The sequence below is a fragment of the Schistocerca nitens genome, chromosome 1, assembly GCF_023898315.1.
Source record: "Schistocerca nitens isolate TAMUIC-IGC-003100 chromosome 1, iqSchNite1.1, whole genome shotgun sequence".
Lineage (NCBI taxonomy): Eukaryota > Metazoa > Arthropoda > Insecta > Orthoptera > Acrididae > Schistocerca > Schistocerca nitens.
Genome location: NC_064614.1, coordinates 1,179,764,744 through 1,179,786,099, shown reverse-complemented (window position 1 = coordinate 1,179,786,099; position 21,356 = coordinate 1,179,764,744). Strand labels below are relative to the sequence as shown.

At 40.6% G+C, this 21,356-nt stretch overlaps 1 protein-coding gene across 9 annotated transcripts in view; it reads right to left on the bottom strand.

Moving 5' to 3' along the window:
* Positions 1 to 1,173: 1,173 nt before the first annotated feature.
* Positions 1,174 to 21,356, bottom strand: part of LOC126200408 (uncharacterized) — a 209,482-nt gene continuing 189,299 nt past the window's right edge. For all 9 annotated transcript variants that reach the window (XM_049936705.1, XM_049936706.1, XM_049936709.1 and 6 more), the window contains one exon: positions 1,174 to 2,153. The gene's annotated coding sequence lies outside the window, so the exon portion shown is untranslated. The remainder of the gene's footprint in view (positions 2,154 to 21,356) is intronic.

The following is a 21,356-nucleotide window of genomic DNA, read 5'->3' as shown; positions in this document are numbered from 1 at the left end:
TCATTGCCATCATTTGGCTGAAAGGAGATTACAACCAGGGACACATTCAGGGCTCAGTTATAGGGGGTCACATTCTTTTACTCACCCCATATATTATTAGCTGTCACATTCACATTAAATGAGCCACAGACACCTAGTATTTTAATAATAATAAAAATAAAATATTCAAAATGTTTTAATATAATCATTATAATGTTTATATTAGTAGTTAGTAGCAGTAGGTAGGTGTTGCTTTATTTCTTTTTTGGGGGAAATGGGTCATGACCTCCATAACTGTCCCTTGGATTTGCACCTGGATACTTTCTACTAGGTGGGTTGTCTACTTCAATTGCTCACAGATGTGTGTAGATGAAAGTATAACAATAAGTTGTACAAAATTGTTACTGTTCCTGTGTCAAATTCTGAATCATCATAATATGGATATACAATCACTATGTAAAGTACTGCATGGGGTATGGACTGTGACAGGGACATGCAAACCCTGAAAAATAAGTGTCATATCTAACCCTTTATGGTGATAAATACAAAAGTGACACAAACTGTTCCTCTTCAGCTGGATTGCTAAGCCTAACACATCCAAGCACTTTCTGTTAGGGATGACTCCCTTAGCCTTTGAAGATCTCTCATTCCCACATTGTTCATTCCTTTGTGTGTTCACTCTCAGAAAGATAAAAGTGACTCATCTGCCAACTGTTTTATACTAATGATCTCCATCTCTGCTGTAGATGTCAATGGGGTCTTCACGCATATGCCTGAGCTTGGTCTATTCATATTTGAGACACATGGAGAGAGGATGTCCTAGTACTTTTCAGCTCTCAGAAACTAGGGCCAGTACTTGGAAAGGAATGTACCAGACTATCAGTTGTGTGCTTAGTAGGAAGTGGCTGGACCAAATTAAAGAAGACCTCGAAAGGAAAGGAGAGGCACAGAATGTTGTGGTGGGGAAGGAAATCGACTAAGACAAAAAGAAATGGAGGCAAATCGTTCAAAAATATCCTACCCGGCTTTCTGGAACACCCCATAATGATGATTATAATGAATATAAAAGGTAAATAACTACCGTTCAAGCAATTTATTATTTACTTGTTATACTTTAAACTGAGAAACTACAACTAAAATAAAACTTCTTGCAATTATGTAATAAAAGGTTTTTATTAATACAAAATTGCGATTTGTACATATTGGAAATACATAAAAATTACACCACGTGGAGAAATGTTAATGCATTTAATGCACATGTAAAACTTTTATAAAATATCTGCAATGATAAGCAGATGTCACTGGCATATGTTGCTGTTTTGTACCTAAAAAATTATAAGTTTATAAAGTATACATGCCTTGATGAGGCTAATATTGATGGTACAAATGTTTAAAAAATTATGTAATATACAATTATAATATTTCAGAATTCAGTAAAAAATTGTGGACGGAAGACTGATCATGTCTAGACGAACATTTTAGGACATTCGTTGCAGCTGGTACATATAAATGTCAACACAAGTCCAAAAACAAGTCCACTAGTCCAGAGTAGCTCACTCTTGTAACCACTTCCACAACCAACAAACCAGTGTGACACTTATAAATGTGCATGTTCACAAGCCTACTATGGAGTCTAGTTTTGCAACAGTGTATACATGTTAGTACAAGCAACAAAGTCACAGGGAACAGGTTTTTGAGTTTACAGTTTGGTTTTCTTGTGATTATCACACAATCAAACATAATCTGAATATGTCAAGTACTGATAAGCAAAATCAGATGCTGCCATATTATTTAAGTGAACAGAATGCCAACTGTTAACTTAAAGAACTATTCTTTCATATAACTAAGATGTTAGTTTTCAATTAAAAGTCATTCAATGGTAATGTTTAAAAACAATACTGTATCAAGTCAATATAAAACCATAAAATAAACATGAGGTTTTATTCTCCAATATATTATCATTTTTAAACAGCAGAAAGCTCAAGTTGAAGTTCCTAGTGTCATTATTCATTACGTCCTTGTTTCTGTGGGTATCACAAAGTAGGTAGAAATGTTTGATAGATTTCTTGTAATGATCTTCACCAGAAATCACATTTAAAAACTGATTTCAATCTCTTTCACAGCTCCTGCAGTCTTTTTAGTCTTGGAACTATCACAAAGGCATACACATCCATCTGCAGACAAATAAAATTCCCTGTATTCAGGAACACTACTTTAACATAAATCATATACTTTAAAATCAAAGAACAAGGTGTACTTCACTGTAACTACAAAATTACATAGTGTGTGAAGAGCAAACATATTTTTGTTATGACTGTCAAATTACTGAGAATTAATAGTGTGTCCAGAAATTAATTTTTATGTAATTTGTTTGAAAATATGTACATAAAGAAGACATTACATGACAGGTCAGTGGAGTTCAGGTGACAAACTGAAAAACATACTCCACAGAGCGGCAGAGAGCACAATTTTAAAATATGGAAAATATTCTGTATCAAATTTAAAACTGCTTTCAATTCACACCCATATTTCTCTGTTCTTTTTTCCTTTCTTTTATTTTTTATATTGTTCAGTTCTCAAGTATAATGTATAAATAGCTTCCAACCAACTTTATGCAAGGAATATTGTAAACATAGACAGTGAATATCTTTTTTGTCTTAATATCCGATCCATAAGCAAGATAAAGAATGTAGGCAGCAGAACTGTTGTGCAGACTACCTCAAATACAACATTTTTAAATTTATGTAACAGTGTTTTACAAAGATGTCACCTTTCTTTCAACAATTCGCACTTAAGTTTGCTGAGTATCTTTGTTACACTTTGATACAAGCTAAATTGATTTGTCACAACCCTAGCAGCATATCTCTGCACTCTTATGATGTCTACTGTCAGGCCTACATTTTAAGCCTTGGTTGTCTGCACTCTATGCTACTGCCAAGATGGAAGAAGCATGGTTGGGGTGGATATTTTAATATATTTATGGTACATATAGAATCTCAATAACAAAAGTAAATGTCCAGAATGTTAAAACGTTCATCAGTACTCTATTTTGGAATACTGCTGATGATCTAGCAGGAAATGTTGGCCTCAGGCAAATGCAGTACTTCTGAAAATGTCACCACAGCTTCTGGAGCTACTCAGCAAAATCCAAGGAAATCTGACCAAAGAATTACAACAGAGACTGGTTTGAAGCATTCCAGTAAGCAGAAACTACTGAGACAGAGCCTACACATGTTTTCATTCAACATACATACTTGTATGAGCAGTGTGACAGAAGTCTGATTTTGCGAAATAGATTTTTTCAATGATTGATAATGAAGGATTTGATGTTAGCTGCATCTGGGCCTCAGATGAAGCACATTTCCACCTGAATGGAGTGATGCTTAAACAAAACTGGCAATTTTGGAGTTTCCAAAATCCCCGTTTGTGTGAATCAAAACCAATTTGTCCTCCAATAGTTACTGGTTGGGTAGCAGTATGCAGCACAGGAATTATCGGCCCTTTTTCCATGCAAGAAATGGTCAATAGTGAATGTCATGTTGTAATGTTGGAACAATTTGTTGCCACACAGGTAGTGTTGTAGGATCAACCAGCCACCAAGTGGTTCATGCCAGATGGGCCAGACCAGATCACATCAAACAGGTGCTTCGCTTTCTTGATGAATACTTTGGGAAAGAACTCATTGTTTTGGCTTCTTCCAAATTTACTGGTGAGTGGATGGACTGGCCTCCATATTCATCCACTCTCACTTCTTGTGACTATTTTTTGTGAGGCACATTGAAAGACACTGTCTATCAAAAGGATCCTAGTATGTTAGACAAGCTCGAATCAGCGGCCTGTGTAGCATCTGAATCCATTACCACTGAGGCACTACAGGATGTGATGGCAAATTTCATTTCTGGCACACAGTTTTAATCTGCCAGGAAGTTTCATATCAACGCACACTCCACTGCAGAGTGAAAATCTCATTCTGGCAAATTTCATTGTTTCTTTGTGCCTTCTCCATACTGCGAGTGGTGGAAATTTCGTACTGACTGTGATGTGATAGCACAGACTGCTTGGAGAGGACAAGTATATTACGCACACTAATACTGTCTGAGTTGCATATTGTACATGCCACCTGTTAGCAGCTTTTTGAACTATTTCAAAACTTTTGTATATAATTCTTAAAGCTTTCGCGATAAACAGACCATCTGTAGCACTCATCTATTGATCTTAGTTTTTAAAACAATTACTTTTAAAATTGGGGACTCCTCTGCTGGACGCCCTGTACTTACAAAGGTAACAAACATCAAATCAACTGCAACATCATCAGTTTTTTGGTTGGTTGGTTGGCAGTTCTCCATCTGGTTCTATTAGAAGCTACTTTTTTTTCATTTCTGCATAATTAACTGCTTTGGTATTGACTGTGCTATATGTTGATTATACTATAATTTTAATGTTTTATATTGCACTGTATTACGTGTTTAAATTAGTTATGGTACTGAATTAATTTTACTGTAATATACCACATATTTAAACCTGTGCATTAATGTATAAAGTAACATGATTCCTGTACCCATTATTTGAGAAAACGGACACTTAACACATAAATAAAAAAAAATTTTCAGCTGCAATCTTACTCAAGCTATCTCTGTTTGTAATGTCCTTTCCAGGACACTTGCAGGGAACTGACTGTGTCATATCATGTGACCAATCCATCTTCAACAGATGTTTCCAGCATACTACCTCAAATGTTTCAAGAGGTTTCATTTCATTTTTCCCTTTCATCTGCGTTTCACAGACATAAAGTGCTACACTTTAAATATTGCTCTTAACTGCATTTTTCCTCGAATCAGTATCTATGTTGTTTGAACATCGCATTTTTTTCTTCCATTCATGAACACTGGTTTTGCTTTCCAATTCTTTGTTTTATGTTTTCTTTCCTTCTCCAATCTTCAGTTATCTTATTTCCTAAATATTTGTATGATCCTGTTTGTTTTATTTTGTTTCTTCTACTTTTAATGTTTGCTGCTTCTGATTCTTTGGAGCGTATGAGCATTCCTGTCTTGAGTTAATTTCCATTCAAGGCATAGCAGAAGACTCCCGTGACTGACATAGCAAAAAAAGCATCATGGCAGAGTGGTGTAAGAAACCTCAGTGGGTGGTACCAGTTAGGTGTTCCAGCAAAAGAAGCCATATCCAGACTACGCTGACATCACGGAAGTCAACTCCCGGGTCTGCTGAAAAGTGAATTTGTGTTCTGCACGGCCAGGGCTGTGATACAATGACAAAATGGAAAGACAAGGACACCAAGAGAATGATGTTATGACTGCCCAACAACCATGCCCTGCACCTTGATTCTGCTGTGTCTTAAGTTAAGGAAAGTGTTTCCATTTCAGAAACAATGGGAGGACAGAGCTTGTATAAATACTGTCCATTTTAAACAAGCATTGTCAGCAGACACGTCCAAGGGGAAGTCTACACCAGTCATCATTCTGAAATATGTTATCAAGCTGTCACCATTTGATGCTGTCTTCATTACCTGTGGGTCGACCAGCTGCAACTAAGTCTGAATGATCCTGACTTGGGTTCTAGCTGGAGGACCATGCCAACTGAATTTCATATTTCATCCACTGCAGGCCACCTCTTTGGGCGGCGGGGGCGGGGGTGGGGGTGGGGGTGGGGGTGGGGGGTAAGCAGTTCACCTGGGCCACCTAGCTGCCAAACCATCGTCACCCTGTGTACGCAAAGTCTGCTGGTGCTCATCACCCTGTCAGAACACACTCCTCGGCTGCCTGCACTGGGCTCCACAGTTAGACTTTACTACCTTGTCACACCCTGCACTGAGACGTGCACTTACATCTACAGCAAGGATGTCCTCCTGTAGACTGCCATAGCTGTATGCTGCCAATGCGGGAGCCCTGACTTGCCAGTTCCTTGTCACCACACAGCTGATGGGGCTGCAGCTATGACCTGCTTTTGCCAGAGCCATCCAGACACTGCTCACTATGATCAGCAATTTTGAAACACACCAGATGTCCAACTTTGGTCGCAATATCATTATTGTTGTAAACTTAAGAAAAAACGTATGCCAGTCCTATGTTCTTGATTTATTGGAAGGCATCCAACCAGTTCACATCGCCTTGCTGGAACCACATCCAGGGATGGAGAGCTGAATGCCATCCTGCTCACTAGATGTTTGGCTCCACCACCCACCAGACATCATTCTCCCTGGACCCCTACATAATCATTCATTACATACGCCAGCATAACTATGATTCCTTGGAGAGGAAAAGGAGAATATGTAAATACTTGTGAATTAAAGGAGAAGCAGAAGCAGATACATTGAGTTGTTGACACACAGACACGAAAGAAAGAAACTTGCTAGCTTTAGGAGTTATCCTTCGATAAGCTAGAGTAAAAAACAAACCTCTCTCTCTCTCTCTCTCTCTCTTTCTCTCTCTCTGCAGGTGTGCATGGTCCTACAGAAAAAACACATGCATTTTAATGAACCCCACAGCCCCAAGACTAAAAGCTTAACCTAAGACCCATAAATCCCATGTTCCATTGAGGCCCATTGTTAATTCTAGAAATACACCTGCCTCCAAAGTCTCTCTACTACTGAATCAAATTCTGAAACAGTACTATACGTTTCAGATACATCATACTCAGTTAAGAACACAAATGAATTAGCAACTAAAATTAAAGACATAAATATTCCTGCAGGTGCCAGGTTTGTCTCTTTTGATGTAACTAACCTATTTACAAACGTACCAACTGGAGAAACAATAGACATAATCTCCGAAAACTTAATAAAACATACGAAATTGTCAGTTGCAGAAATACCAGAAGTCAAGGACATGTTACAGCTAATATTGTCTCACAATTATTTTACATTTAATGGGAAAGTTTACCAACAGAATGAGGGTCTTGCCATGGGTAGTAGAATATCAAGTTTTCTGGCAGACATGTTTCTCAATCATCTGGAAAGTAAGTTCTTAAATTCAATTCTTTCCACAAAAACATAAAAAATTCACAATAGAACATGAGGACAACAAAGGCATAAATTTCCTGGATCTTAAAATCACCAACCACCAACAAAAACACAAGTTCAAGCAAACACAGAAAACGCACATACACAGACATAACACTGGACAACTCATCATGCCATCCCACCACGCAACGAAACATGCTGCATTTAGGTCCATGCTTCACAGAGTACACTCCCTTGATTCAGAAGGAAACACTGTCAAAAATGAGATAGATAAATAAAGAGCATTGCCATAAGCAACAGCTACACAGCCAAGACAACTGACAATTTAAGCAGACAAATACACAAAAGTAAGACAATGAATGGAAACACTGTGAAAGAGGAGAAAATATTCGCCAGTATCCTACACCTGGGCCCATCACAAAAAATCGCTACCTTTTCAGAAAAACAAATGTAACAGTTACACTCTCAACTAACAATAAGTTAGGAAACTTACTTGTCCATAATGCAAAATCAAATACACAAACGTACAACAGCAGAGTGTACAAAGTATCATGCCCCAGTTGTCATGCCTGCTATGTAAGGAGAAAAGGCAGAAACTTCAAAACCCATTTTCAAGAACACGTAAATGCTTTTAGACTCAACCATTTCGAAAAATCAGTCACTGCACAACATATGTTGGAAATGAAACATGTCATCAACAGTCTAGAAAACTATTTGGTAGTACTACATAATGAAGCCAATGGTAAGACCCTATATCTGTGGGAACAACTGCAGGTTTACCTCCACAAAATCAAAAAACCAGAATCTATGTTAAATGAACAAACAGATTTCACAAACCATAGTTATTTCAATAACTTTAAAGGCCTATTCTAAAGTTATTTCCTGCATATGTCAATATTGTTTAATAGTTACATCTTTAGCACTACGAATAAATTCATCTTTGACAACACCATGTACAAAAACATATGTGAAGTGTTTACAAACATATATGTGCAAATGTGCCTCTTGGATGAAGTGACATGTACGAAAACGACAGAGAAAAAGATGTTTGCGGGTAAATAGTCTTCACGGGTTTGTCGCCAGATCATATTGTGAAAATTCCACAATGCTTCCTCGGAGCAACTGTCCGACATCTTCAGGTGGTTCAACCTTGCTGGTGGTTAGGTACTACTGAAGGTATTCCCATGCCGACACCCCATTTCTAGAGCATGCGCACGAGGAATGCACAGGTGTGAAAATCGTGCATGTGCAATGATTTACAGATAGGTGGTGCCATATTAAAACTCCCTCTGCCGAAAATTGCAGAGTGGCTCTCCCGCACATGCGCTGTACACTGCGTTTACCAACTGTGCGACCAGACATCACTCACCAATGGCCGTACTAGACCAATGTTATAACAGGTCTGTTATCAAAGAATCTTGATTTTTGCATCATGATTTAACAGCTGACAATGCAGGGTCCCAGGCTGTGCTCAGCTGAAATCCTGCATCCCTGTTGATGAGATTATCGGCTGTATGGATATGTATTGCTTCCTTAATGACACAATCCCAGAAAGATGATGCTGGGGATAAAATTTCCGTCTTTTCTTAAATCATCCATTGTCCTGTATTCAGACAGTGTTCTGCAACTTCTGGTTGACGAGGGCGCGTATGACGCTGATGTTCATCACAGCATTCTTGTACTGTGCGGCATGTCTGGCCTGTATATGCTGCCTCACATTGACTAGGAATCTTGTACACACCACATTTCCTCTGGCAAAGGTCATCCTTAACTGAACCCAACAGATTTCTCAGTTTTGCAGATGGTTGAAAAACACATGTAATTCCATATCTTCCAAGAACTCTTCTGATTCTTGACGATATGGCACCAAAATATGGTAAAAAGGCCAAAGTGGTGGGTGCTCCATAGACCGAACTCACCTGGGCCTGAATGCATTACGTATCTGTCTCTCAGAATAACCATTTTGTCGGTCAGAACACTGTCTTCAAATGTTGTACTTCAGTCGACAGGCTTTCAGGATCAGATACCCCATGTGCCCTATGAACTAATGTACATAATGCACAACCGTATTGTGCAGGATGATGGAAGCTTGTGACCTGAAATCTGTATGCATTGGATTGTGGTAGATGCTGTGGCCCAAGGTTCCATCTGCTTTCCTTTGTATCAAAACATCAAGAAAAGGTAAAGTACCATCTTTTTCCACTTCCATTGTGAACTTTATATTCGGATGGACTGAACTCAGATACTGAAGGAACAGGAATACAGGACATCAGATGATTTATGAAAAGATGGAAGTTTTATCTCCAGCATCATCTTTCTGGGATTGCATCATCAAGGAAGCAATACATATTTGTACAGCAGATAATCTCATCAATGAGGATGCGGGGTTTCAACTGGGCACAGCCTGGAACCCTGCATTGGATGCTATTAAATCACAACGCGAAAATCAAGATTCTTCGATAACAGACCCGTCATAACATTGGTCTAGTACGGTCATTGGTGAGTAACGCCTGGCCGCACTGTTGGCAAACGCAGCATACAGCGCACTTGCAGTAGAGCCGCTCTGCAATTCCTGGCAGAGGGAGTTTGAATACGGCGCCATCTGTCTGCAAATCAATGCACATGTGCGATTTCCGCACCTGCACATTCTTCGTGCACATGTTCTAGAAACAGGGCATCGACGTGCAGATACTGTCAGTCATACCTAACCAGCAGCAAGGTGGAACCACCCGAAGATATCAGACGATTGCTCTGAGGAAATATTGTGGAATTAGCACAATGTGATGCGGCGGCAAACGTGTGAAGACTATTTACAACACATCTGCCGCGAAAGCTTGAAGAGTCACAATGTTTGCTGGTGCTAAAACGTTAAAAATGGTTTTCTTGGATTTTGTGGTAAGTTTACATTGTTCATCTTGTTGATGAAGGTTTCTCAGGTCTCCAGCCTGGTGTCTTGCGACATTTCGGGAAGTGTCATACTATCCATCTTCTGGCGAAGTGTCGAGATTTACGGAGAGCGGTCTATTTATATGTGCGGTCAACCCCCTCCACTACACCTCGGGTGGCTACGGTGGACCGACGGTGTGCACACGGTGGTGGTGGTGGTGGTGTGGACAGGGGTTGCCCCCGGCGGCCACCTTTGGTTGTTGATGTAAGCACTCTGTCTGCATCCGCAGTGGAAGACGTTGACGGGTGCGATCCTGACGGATTGCCACTATCGCAGGGTTCTATGCTGCACTGAGTTGTTATCCTTCATCTCTTTTGACCAGATTGTCGTGAATCCTTATTTCTATGGATTCTTCGATAATGCTTTTCCAGAAGCAAGATGCTCGGCACAGTACCTTCGTGTTTTCAAAGTTGAAGGTGTGTTCTTCATTTATGTTGTATTCTGCTATGACTGATTTTTCTGTGTGATTTAATTGCACACATCTGATACGTTCTTTGCGGCATTTAGATATACAGCGCTGTGTTTCCCCAATGTATTGTTTACCGCATTCACATGGTATGCTGTATACTCCTGGTGTGTTAAGGTTCAGCGCGTCTTTGGCAGAACCTAGTAGCTCCCTTGTCTTTGGTGGTGGTCAGATAACGGTTTTGATATTGTATTTGCCCAGAAGTCATGCAATTTTGGCCGAGAGTGGACCCGCATACGGGAGGAACGTGAGTCATTTGTCTTCTTCTTCATCATCTTCTTCCTTTTAAGAGCCCTGTTGATCTGCATCTCACTGTAGCCATTTTGGTGGAAAACGTCCCTCAGGTGTTGCAGCTCAGATGGTAGGCTGTCTTTGTCGCAGATGGCGCGCGCCCTATCTAATAGGGTGGTCAGTACTGTTTGTCTTTGTGCTGGATGGTGGCAGCTTGTTGCTTGAAGGTATAGGTCTGTGTGTGTCTTCTTCCTAAGTACTGCATGGCCTAGTGAACCATCTGCCTTCCTCTTAATTAAAATATCAAGGAAGGGGAAGCATCCATTTTCCTCCACTTCCATTATAAATTTGATGTTCAGATGGATGCTGTTGAGGTGTTCCAGAAACTCATCTAGCGCCTGTTTGCCGTGTCCCCACACAACAAAAGTGTCGTCGACATAGTGGAGGAAGTGCTATGGTTTCTGTCTGGCAGTTTGAAGGGCCACCTCCTCGAAATGTTCCATGTAGAGGTTTGCAAGTGCAGGAGCCTGTGGGGAGCCCATGGCCACACCATTGATCTGCTGGAAGAATTCCCCGTTGCACTGAAAGTAGCTGGTTGTTACTGCATGTTCGAAGAGGCTGACTGTTTGTGGTTCAAACTGCTAGGCTAAAAATGCCGAGGAGTTGAAGGGGCACTTTCGTCAAAGGCAGCGTCACGTCGAAGCTCACGAGTAGGTCCTCCCTTTGTAGTCGCATATCCCTGAGTATTTTTATGAATTCGGCTGAGTTTCTCAGATGGTGGCTGCAGTGTCCCACAAGGGGTTTGAGCAGTGTCGCTAGGTATTTAGCAAGTCCGTAACTGTGAGAGTTGATGGAGTCCACAATTGGTCTCAGAGGTAACCCTTCCTTACAGATCTTGGGGAGTCCATAGAGGTGTGGTATTGCTGGCACTCTGGGGTACAGCTGCTTCTTCATTGGGTCAGGTAAGTCAGATTTCTTCAGCAGAGCTATCGTCTTTCTACTCATCGTCGGAGTTGGATCTTTCTTCAGCCTCTTGTAGGCCTCGTCTTATAGCAGCAGGTTTATTTTCTGCTGGTACTCGGCAGTGCTTAATAGCACTGTAGTGTTCCCTTTGTCTCCTGGTAGGATCGTTATATCACGGTCATCTCTAAGGGACCGGAGAGCTGCTCGTTCTTCCACAGATATGTTATTTTTAGGCAATTGAGATCTGTCGATTATTCTGCAAGTTTCCTGTCTGACTACCTCTGCTTCCTCCTTTGGAAGCCCTCGTACTGCTTCTTCCACACCGCTGGTAATGTTTCATTTCGAGATCGTTCTGGGGATGAAACACCAGAGGGAAGTCTTCCACCAAAATGGCTACAGTGAAACGCAGATCAACAGGGCACTTAAAAGGAAGAAGGAAGTAGTGAGAACCCCAGAAGAAGATGATGAAGAAGAAGACAAACGACTCGCGTTCCTTTCATACATGGGTCCGCTCTCGGAAAAATTGCACAACTTTTGGGCAAATACAATATCAAAACCGTTATCTGACCACCACCAAAGACAAGGGAGCTCCTAGGTTCTGCCAAAGACGCGCTGAACCTTAACTCACCAGGAGTATACAGCAATTCATGCGAACACGGTATACAATACATTGGGCAAACACAGCGCTGTATATCTAAACACTGCAAAGAACATATCAGATGTGTGCGACTAGGTCACAGAAAAATCAGCCATAGCAGAACACAGCATAAATGAAGAACACACCTTCAACTTCAAAAACACGAAGGTACTGTGCCAAGCATCTGGTTTCTGGGAAAGCGTTATCAGGAATCCATAGAAATAAGGATTCACAACAATCTGGTTAACAGAGATGAGGGATACCAACTCAGCGCAGCATGGAACCCTGTGATAGTGGCAATCCGTCGGGAACGCGCCCGTCAATGTCTTCCACCGTGGATGCAGGCAGAATGCTTACACCAAGAACTGAACGCGGCCACTGGGGGCAACTGCTATCCCCCCACCACCACCACATGCACTCCGCCGGTCCACCGCAGCCACCTGAGGTCTAGTGGAGGGGAGTGACCGCGCATATGAATAGCCCGCTCTCCACGAATCTCAACACTTCACCAGAAGATGGGTAGTATGACACTTCCCGAAACGTCGTGAGATACCAACGCTACCACCCGGCTGGAGACCTGAGAAACCTTCATCAACAGTTTATGCCGGGAAATCCTACAGTCACATATTGTTCATCTTTTCCACTGTTTTGCACATATTTTTCACATTCGACTTACAAAATTCATAACATAACATTAAACCTTTTTGTAACAGGAATATTCATTTCTCCTCATTCAAGAGGAGAAATAAAATGTATTAAGACAAGTTAAACCTGATGATGGACCCACAGGGTCTGAAATGCATCATGTATTTAATAAAACACGAAAAGTTGTGAGTGAAGGCGTTTTTTAATTTATACCTCCCATCTATTGAATATAGTCATGTTTGATGCTGCAAAATATGGATAAAATTAAATAGCATTTACACTCTGCAAGAACTTTCCTACAACAGAATACATAAATAGAAGTGCTATTGCTGTGAAAAACTGAAAGAAATTAAACTGTGAAATTAAAAGATTGTTTAACAATAATCTTTCTGGAGAAAGAGGTGTATCTTCATGGCTACTATATAAGTTGGTTGTGTTTTGAGATTTCTTCAAAGTAGCAAAGTAGATGGATTTATCTGAGTTTGTTAATCTGCTCCATGTGCTGATTTAAAGATGACATAATAACAAGACAAGCGTCTGAGTTTTGTGTGCTATCCTTCAGGATCGAAAAGATCGATAATAGAATGCCTGACAACAAATGTTTCTTAATTGTCCAAAACATGTAACTCCTCTAGTTCAGTACTAGTTTGTCAATGCTGACGGTGTTTGATAAGCATACTGGCCTCATAACAATGAATGTCGTGTTCTCTGTAACAGCTACACAAGGCAATATCCCAGAATAGCTCTGTAAGTTTTGTGGTGTGTCACATACTCCTTCTACAGGAATCTCTATGTTTTAACAATTTTATTGGATATGATAAGTAATAAGGTTTGGTTTAGAAGAGTTCTCTATGAGAGGTTAGGATAGTTTAATCCATGGAATTGGTTTAATCTGAATGTGGAATTTACAAAGGTAAAGATTATTACTGAGTTGTGTTGCTACCCTCTCCACTGACATCAATAGCAAGGTGTCAGAATCAATATTTGAGACCTGTATGGGTGCAAAAGTTACCCGTGGTTTATAGTTAGCATTTCTGAGTAGTAATGAAAATGTCCGGGTCCCTGGTATGGAACTTCACCACTGCTTAAATTTTGAATAAAAATGATCAGCAATGGTGCCTGAAGATTTCTGTCATAAGAAGTCAGCCTCGGTCTGCCAATGGCCTTGTCAAACACAACAGAGGAGTGGACAGAGGTTCAGAGCACTCTCTTGTCCTTGGGATGGGAAACTGTCCCCAAAAGGCAGACGAATCAGCAATGATCCACGCCATGAAGATGGAGAAGGCAATGGGAGCCCATGCATTACAGACACACAATATGTAGCCACAGGATTTGTGGCCTGAAACTGAAAAAGTGTCATGATGATGACAACACTAGTGAAAGATTCCGCACTAGTCCTCCATTCGGATCTCTGTGAGGAGACTACCAAGGAGAAGACGGCCATGAGAAAAAGATTGAATAACTGACAAAAGGGTAACCTTCTATGAATTTGAGTGTGGAATGCCAGAAGCTAGAAACTCTGAAAAGGGAAATGCTAAGGCTCAATCCAGATATAATGGGGGTCAGCAAAGAGAAATAGAAAGAAGAAAAGGAGTTCTAGTCAGACGAGGATAGGTCAATATCAACAGCAGCAGAAAATTGTATAACAGGAGTAGGATTTGTTATGAATACAAAGGTAGGATAGAGAATGAGTTACTAAAAACAGTTGAGTGACAGGGTTGTTCTGATCAGAATCAACAGCAAACCAACATGGACAAAAAGAGTTCCAGCATACATGCTGATGTCGCAAGCAGAAGATGAAAGGAGAGACAAAGTATATGAGGATACTGAACAGGTAATTCAGGAGGTAAAAATCTAATAATCACAGGAGTCTGAAATGTGGTTGTAGGGGAAGGAGTAGAAGAAAGGGTTACGGGAGAATATAGGCTTCATAATAGGAATGAGAGAGAAGAAAGACTAACTGAGTTCTGCAATGAATTTCAGCTAGCAATAGTGAATAGTCTGTTCAAGAATCACAAGAGAAGGAGGTATACTTGGAAAATGCTGGGAGATACAGGAAGATTCCAGTTACATTACATCATGGTCAGCCAGAGATTCCGAAAGCAGATATTGGACTGTAAGGTATACCCAGGAGCAGATGTAATTCCAATAACAATTTATTAATGATGAAAGAGTAGGCTGAAGTTTGAGAGACTAGCCAGGAAGAATCAATGCACAAGGAAATGTGATACAGAAGTACTAAGGAATGAAGAGGTATGCTTGAAGTTTTCTGAGGGTCTAGAAGATACGGTGATAATGAACACAGTTCAGTTGAAGAGGAAGAAACATGTCTAAAAAGAGCAATGACACAGATTGGAAAGAACAACATATGTACAAGGAAGGTACCTGTGAAGAAACCATGAGTAACAGAAGAAATTCTTCAGTTGTTGAATGAAAGAAGGGAGTACAAAAATGTTCAGGGAAATTCAGGAATACAGAAATACAAGTCACTTAGGAATGAAATAAATAGGAATTATAGAGAAGCCAAGGCAAAATGTGAACAAACCAAAAAAGAAATGATTGTAAAACGAACTGACTCAGCATACAGAAAAAAAGTAAAAGCAATGTTTCAGTGAAATTAGAAAGCAAGGGTGGTAGCATCAAGGGCAACATGGGAATTCCACTATTAAATGCAGAGGAGAGGATAGATAGGTGCAAAGAGTACATCAAAGGCCTCTGTAAGGGGGAGAAATTGTCTGATGACATGATCAAAGAAAAACAGGAGTTGACAGGCAAGAGATAGGGGATCCAGTATTAGAGTCGGAATTTAAAAGAGCTTTGGATCACTCAAGATCAAGTAACGCAGAAATTCTAAAACCACTGGGGAGATGTGACAACAAAATGGCTATTAATGTTGGTGTGTAGAATGTATGAGACTGGTAACATACCATCAGACTTTTGGGAAAACATCATGCTCACAATTCCAAAGAGAGCTGCGGCATTGACTAATATCCGGTCGAAGAGCCTTCACTTACGCGTGCCGCCAATTACACTGACATGGCTGCATTTCCTGCAGCCACCACAGCAGCTACAGAGTGCTACCACAAACGATTATGCTGCTGTCAATGAGATACAAGCATCCCTCTCTGGAGCTCCAGCAGCAGGTATATTTAAGTTCGAACATTCATACATTGGCCAAATTTTGTGTGTTTGCCATTTGAAAAACATTTACAAACTTTCATAATGGCCATGCTTGACATCTTCTCAGCAGACACTATACTGAAGAGTGACAGATTTATAAGTCTTTTGTATCATTATATATCTCTAAATTCAAATCTACTGTTAGAAACTGACATTGCAACTTCAGCAAAAAAGTTATATATTATTTTTACTGAGCCCCAAACCCAGACCTGTTGTTGTTGTTGTTGTTGTTGTTGTTGTTGTGGTCTCCAGTCCTGAGACTGGTTTGATGCAGCTCTCCATGCTACTCTATCCTTTGCAAGCTTCTTCATCTCCCAGTACCTACTGCAACCTACATCCTTCTGAATCTGCTTAGTGTATTCATCTCTTGGTCTCCCTCTACAATTTTTACCCTCCACGCTGCCCTCCAATACTAAATTGGTGATCCCTTGATGCCTCAGAACATGTCCTACCAACCGATCCCTTCTTCTAGTCAAGTTGTGCCACAAACTTCTCTTCTCCCCAATCCTATTCAATACCTCCTCATTAGTTATGTGATCTACCCATCTAATCTTCAGCATTCTTCTGTAGCACCACATTTCAAAAGCTTCTATTCTCTTCCTGTCCAAACTATTTATCGTCCATGTTTCACTTTCATACATGGCTACACTCCATACAAATACTTTCAGAAACGACTTCCTGACACTTAAATCTATACTCGATGTTAACAAAATTCTCTTCTTCAGAAACGCTTTCCTTGCCATTGCCAGTCTACACTTAATATCCTCTCTACTTCGACCATCATCAGTTATCTTGCTCCCCAAAGAGCAAAAGTCATTTACGACTTTAAGTGTCTCACTTCCTAATCTGTTTCCCTCAGCATCACCCGACTTAATTCGACTATGTTCCATTATCCTTGTTTTGCTTTTGTTGATGTTCATCTTATATCCTCCCTTCAAGACACTGTCCATTCCATTCAACTGCTCTTCCAGGTCCTTTGCTGTCTCTGACAGAATTACAATGTCATTGGCGAACCTCAAAGTTTTTATTTCTTCTCCATGGATTTTAATACCTACTCCAAATTTTTATTTTGTTTCCTTCACTGCTTGCTCAATATACAGATTGAATAACATCGGGGAGAGGCTACAACTCTGTCTCACTCCCTTCCCAACCACTGCTTCCCTTTCATGTCCCTCGACTCTTATAACTGCCATCTGGTTTCTGTACAAATTGTAAATAGCCTTTCGCTCCCTGTATTTTACCCCTGCCACCTTCAGAATTTGAAAGAGAGTATTCCAGTCAACATTGTCAAAAGCTTTCTCCAAGTCTACAAATGCTAGAAATGTAGGTTTGCCTTTCCTTAATCTAGCTTCTAAGATAAGTCGTAGGGTCAGTATTGCCTCACGTGTTCCAATATTTTTACGGAATCCAAACTGATCTTCCCCAAGATCGGCTTCCACTAGTTTTTCCATTCGTCTGTAAACACCTACGAGGTCATAATTGCAAGATTAGATTAATTGTTTGAGAGTCAAACACATATTACCACCGCATGGTATAAATTTTTATGCAAGTGGCATCGTAGTGACAGTCCTATAAAGAATGTATTACACAACTGCAGGGCATGAAACAGACTCTAAATTCAATTGTGTCTGTGGCGCAACTTATCAGGGTGAAATGCTTCACGATGCTATTATTCAGTATGTATCAGATCAGAGATTGGGGACCGAAATTCTAAAGCATCGCAACCCCAGCCTCAATGAAGTGCTTAAATTTATTGATGCACGTCAAGTTCAAGATTTAGCCGAGCAAGATTTCTGTCTACAAGTTATCACTTCACATGAGACAAACAACCTGTGCACCAGCTACAGCTCTGGCCGTAGCACTCACGTCGGCATCGCATAAACAAGGCCAGACAAACTACATACAACATTCGCCATGCTGGCGCAATGCTAATTACACTGCCCTAGCTCCGCACAAAGGAAAGTCATGTTGAAATGCTACGTCACCCATGACTGGAAGAATTGCTTCTTCTGATAGTTGGATATACAATTTTTGTCACTGCACAGGATATACAAAACCAGACTGCCTGCAAAAGACTAGAAAGCCTTCCTCTCTTTCACACAGGAATAATGCAAAGCAGGAATGGATGGAAAACAATGTCATTTCATATTCAGATTCTGTACCTCATTCTGCTCAAAAATCAGACAAGTGAAGATGCAGAAAACACACACACTTCCAAAAGGCCCTCCCAATCTTGAACATCATGAAAGTGCTCTAGTGCGCATATGGAAACAGAGAACTGTTTTCCATCTGTATTTGGAGAACACACCAGAAACTGTGGATTACTTTGCAAATTTGGAACCAGTCAGCACCTTTTTAACTGGATACTGAAGCTTCTGTCACATTGCTTACAGAGACATATGAAAAAAAAGGCCAACCACCTTTGCAAACATAAAGTCTACATCTCACTGACAACATTTCAGTGCTTGGAATGTGTCGCTTACCTGCAAAATACAAACACACAACTAAGAAAGTCCCTTTCATTGTAGTCCGCTCATGCATGAGCCCAATTATTTTCAGGATGGATGTGTCTGATTTCTTCGAAAGAGACATACAGGACAATGTGCATGCCATTGACACAAGAGTTTCCCATGCCGCAATTGGACAACTCTGTGACAAGTATCAACATTTGTCCAATAGCACTCTAGAAGAGCAAAAGATTTTCACGCTCACATTACACTGAAAGCTAATGCGCAACCCAAAATTTGCTGCACATGCTTTGTGGCGCATGTATTACACAAAGTGGTTTCATTCGTAAGCCGAATGGGCCCTTCTTTGTGTGGATTTCCAACACAAGGTAAATTCAGTCAGTCATTGATTCCTACCCACTCCCATGTATAGAGGAAATTTTGGATTGCCTATCAGGAGGACAGTTCTTCTCAAAAACTGACCTTGCAGAAGCCTATCTTCAATTACCACTGGAAAAGAGATAAAGAAAGTTTTTGTTGTGAATTCTCATCTCGGCTTTTTTCAGTATCAACACCTACCTTTCAGAAGTACTTCCATGCCTGCATTGTTTCAAAAATTTCTCAGAGAAGTAATGTCCAAAGTGCCTTCTAATTTTAATTATCTTGACAATATAATCGCCTCCAGATGAACACTGGAACAACACCTTAAAAATTTGGGCTGTCTTTCTCAAGTTTTAACTGAGACAGACCTCAAATATAATTTGCAGAAATGTCGTTTTTTTTTCAACACAATGACTGAATACTTAGGACATACCATCGACGCCAACAGTACTCATCCACTGACGAAACATTTGCAAGCAATTCAGCAACTGCCATCTCCTAAGAATTTACATGAACTGAAAGCTGTTCTTGGAAAGCTGATTACCACATAAAGTTCATTCCTAACGCAGCGCAAATTACTACGCCTCTGCCTCAGACATAAAAATGTTCCATTCCATTGGGCAAAAGACTGTGACCAAGCTTTTCAAAGACTGAAAAATGTATTGCTTCATCAATCCTGTCTTATGCACTACGATCTGCTCAAACCACTTGTGCTTGCAGTCAATTACTCATCCTATGGCATCTGGTTGGTTTTATCCCACAGAACTGGCATAACAGAATGCCTCATCACATTTGCTTCCAGAGCTTTGAACATGCTTGGACTAATTATATTCAGTTGGAGAAGGAAGCCATGGCTCTAATATACAGTGTCAACCAAATTTCATCATTCTTGCCACATTCTAACAGAGAGGCAGAACATTTCCTTCTAATGTTGATGACACACAAATATCAAAACTTTGAACTTCACATCATGTGAAGATGCCTTACTTCATATTGCACTTTGCATGCTCCTGAAATTTTGGCAGCAGAACGTTTGCATGGGAGATGCCATTGGACCTTGCTGCATTTGCTTCATTCTTACCACTCTGTTGTAGCTTCAGACTTCACCACGAAGTTTCACCAAACATCAGAGTTCAATACTATTGTACGACAATCCACATTTATGGGAATCCAGCATTGTCTCAGATGAGCTGGCAGAGCACAGTATACTATTCACATCAGTACCATCAAAATCAGCTAAACTCTGTGAATTCAGTGATCTTGCTGTAGATCAAACTGTTTCAGATTTTTTCACTGCACGACTTCTGGGCACTGTGATATAGCCACATCCATCTGCTGCAACACAGCCTTCTATGCAGCTTACTGAGCAGGTGGCTTCGTCCATGGGCATCTCACTGATGGAAGTCTCTGCCTGCCCACGGGTGACACTGTTGCTGTCAATGCTGCAAGGCGCCTCTTCCATAGACATCAACAATGACACCATTGGCTAGTCTCCGGCACCATCTGCAGTAACCGACATGCCCCTACCGGTCTACCGGATACAGTCTGCACCTGGTTTTCGGGGCAGTTTCCCTGGTGCTTGTAAGGCACAACTTGGGATGCATGTCGGTCTACCTGCCCCCAGCCCAACAACCACTGTCATCACTATCCATTGCACACGCCTCACCTGTACCGTCCAAGTAGGGTGGGGAGGGGTGCGGTATTGGCCACTGTGCAATCGGCAGTGCCTTCAAATATGCGTGCCGCCAATTACACCATTCTGTTTCCTGCAGCCACCATCACGGCAGGAGGTTGCTGCCATGAATGACTACACCATTGCCAATTAGATGGAAGTATCTCTGGACCTCCAGCGGAAGGTGTACTTAAGTTCCAACATTCATGCACTGGCCCTATTTTGTGTGTTTGCCTGTTGAATAACATTTACACTTTCATAGTGGCCAGGCTTGACATCTCCTGAGTAAACACTGTACTGAAGAGTGACAGATTTATAAATCTTTCGTATCTTTATATACTTCCACATTCAAATCTACTGTTAGAAACTGACATTGCAACTTCAGCAATAAAGTTATGTATTATTTTTACTATTTGATATCAGATGTAGACTAAATTAATATCTGAATTCTCTGTTCATGGACAGCATCTATTCCTCGCTTCTGTATCTGATTAAAAAAAAAACACAGTGTGCAAAGGCAGTCATAACAACAGCAAGAGCTGGGAAGTGTGAGAATTATCACACAATAAGCTTAAACAGCTTATGCATCCAAGTTGCTTACAAGGATAATGCATATAAGATTGGAAAAGACAAGACAACTGATGATCTGTTGGACGACAAACAGTTTGGCTTTAGAAAAGGTAAAGGCACCAGACAGTTAGTTCTTACATTGTGGTTGATAATGGAAGCAAGACTGAAGAAAAATCAAGAACCGTTCATAGGGCTTGTTAAACTGGAACATGCATTTGACAATGTAAAATGGTGTAAGATGTCCAAAATTCTGAGAAAAATA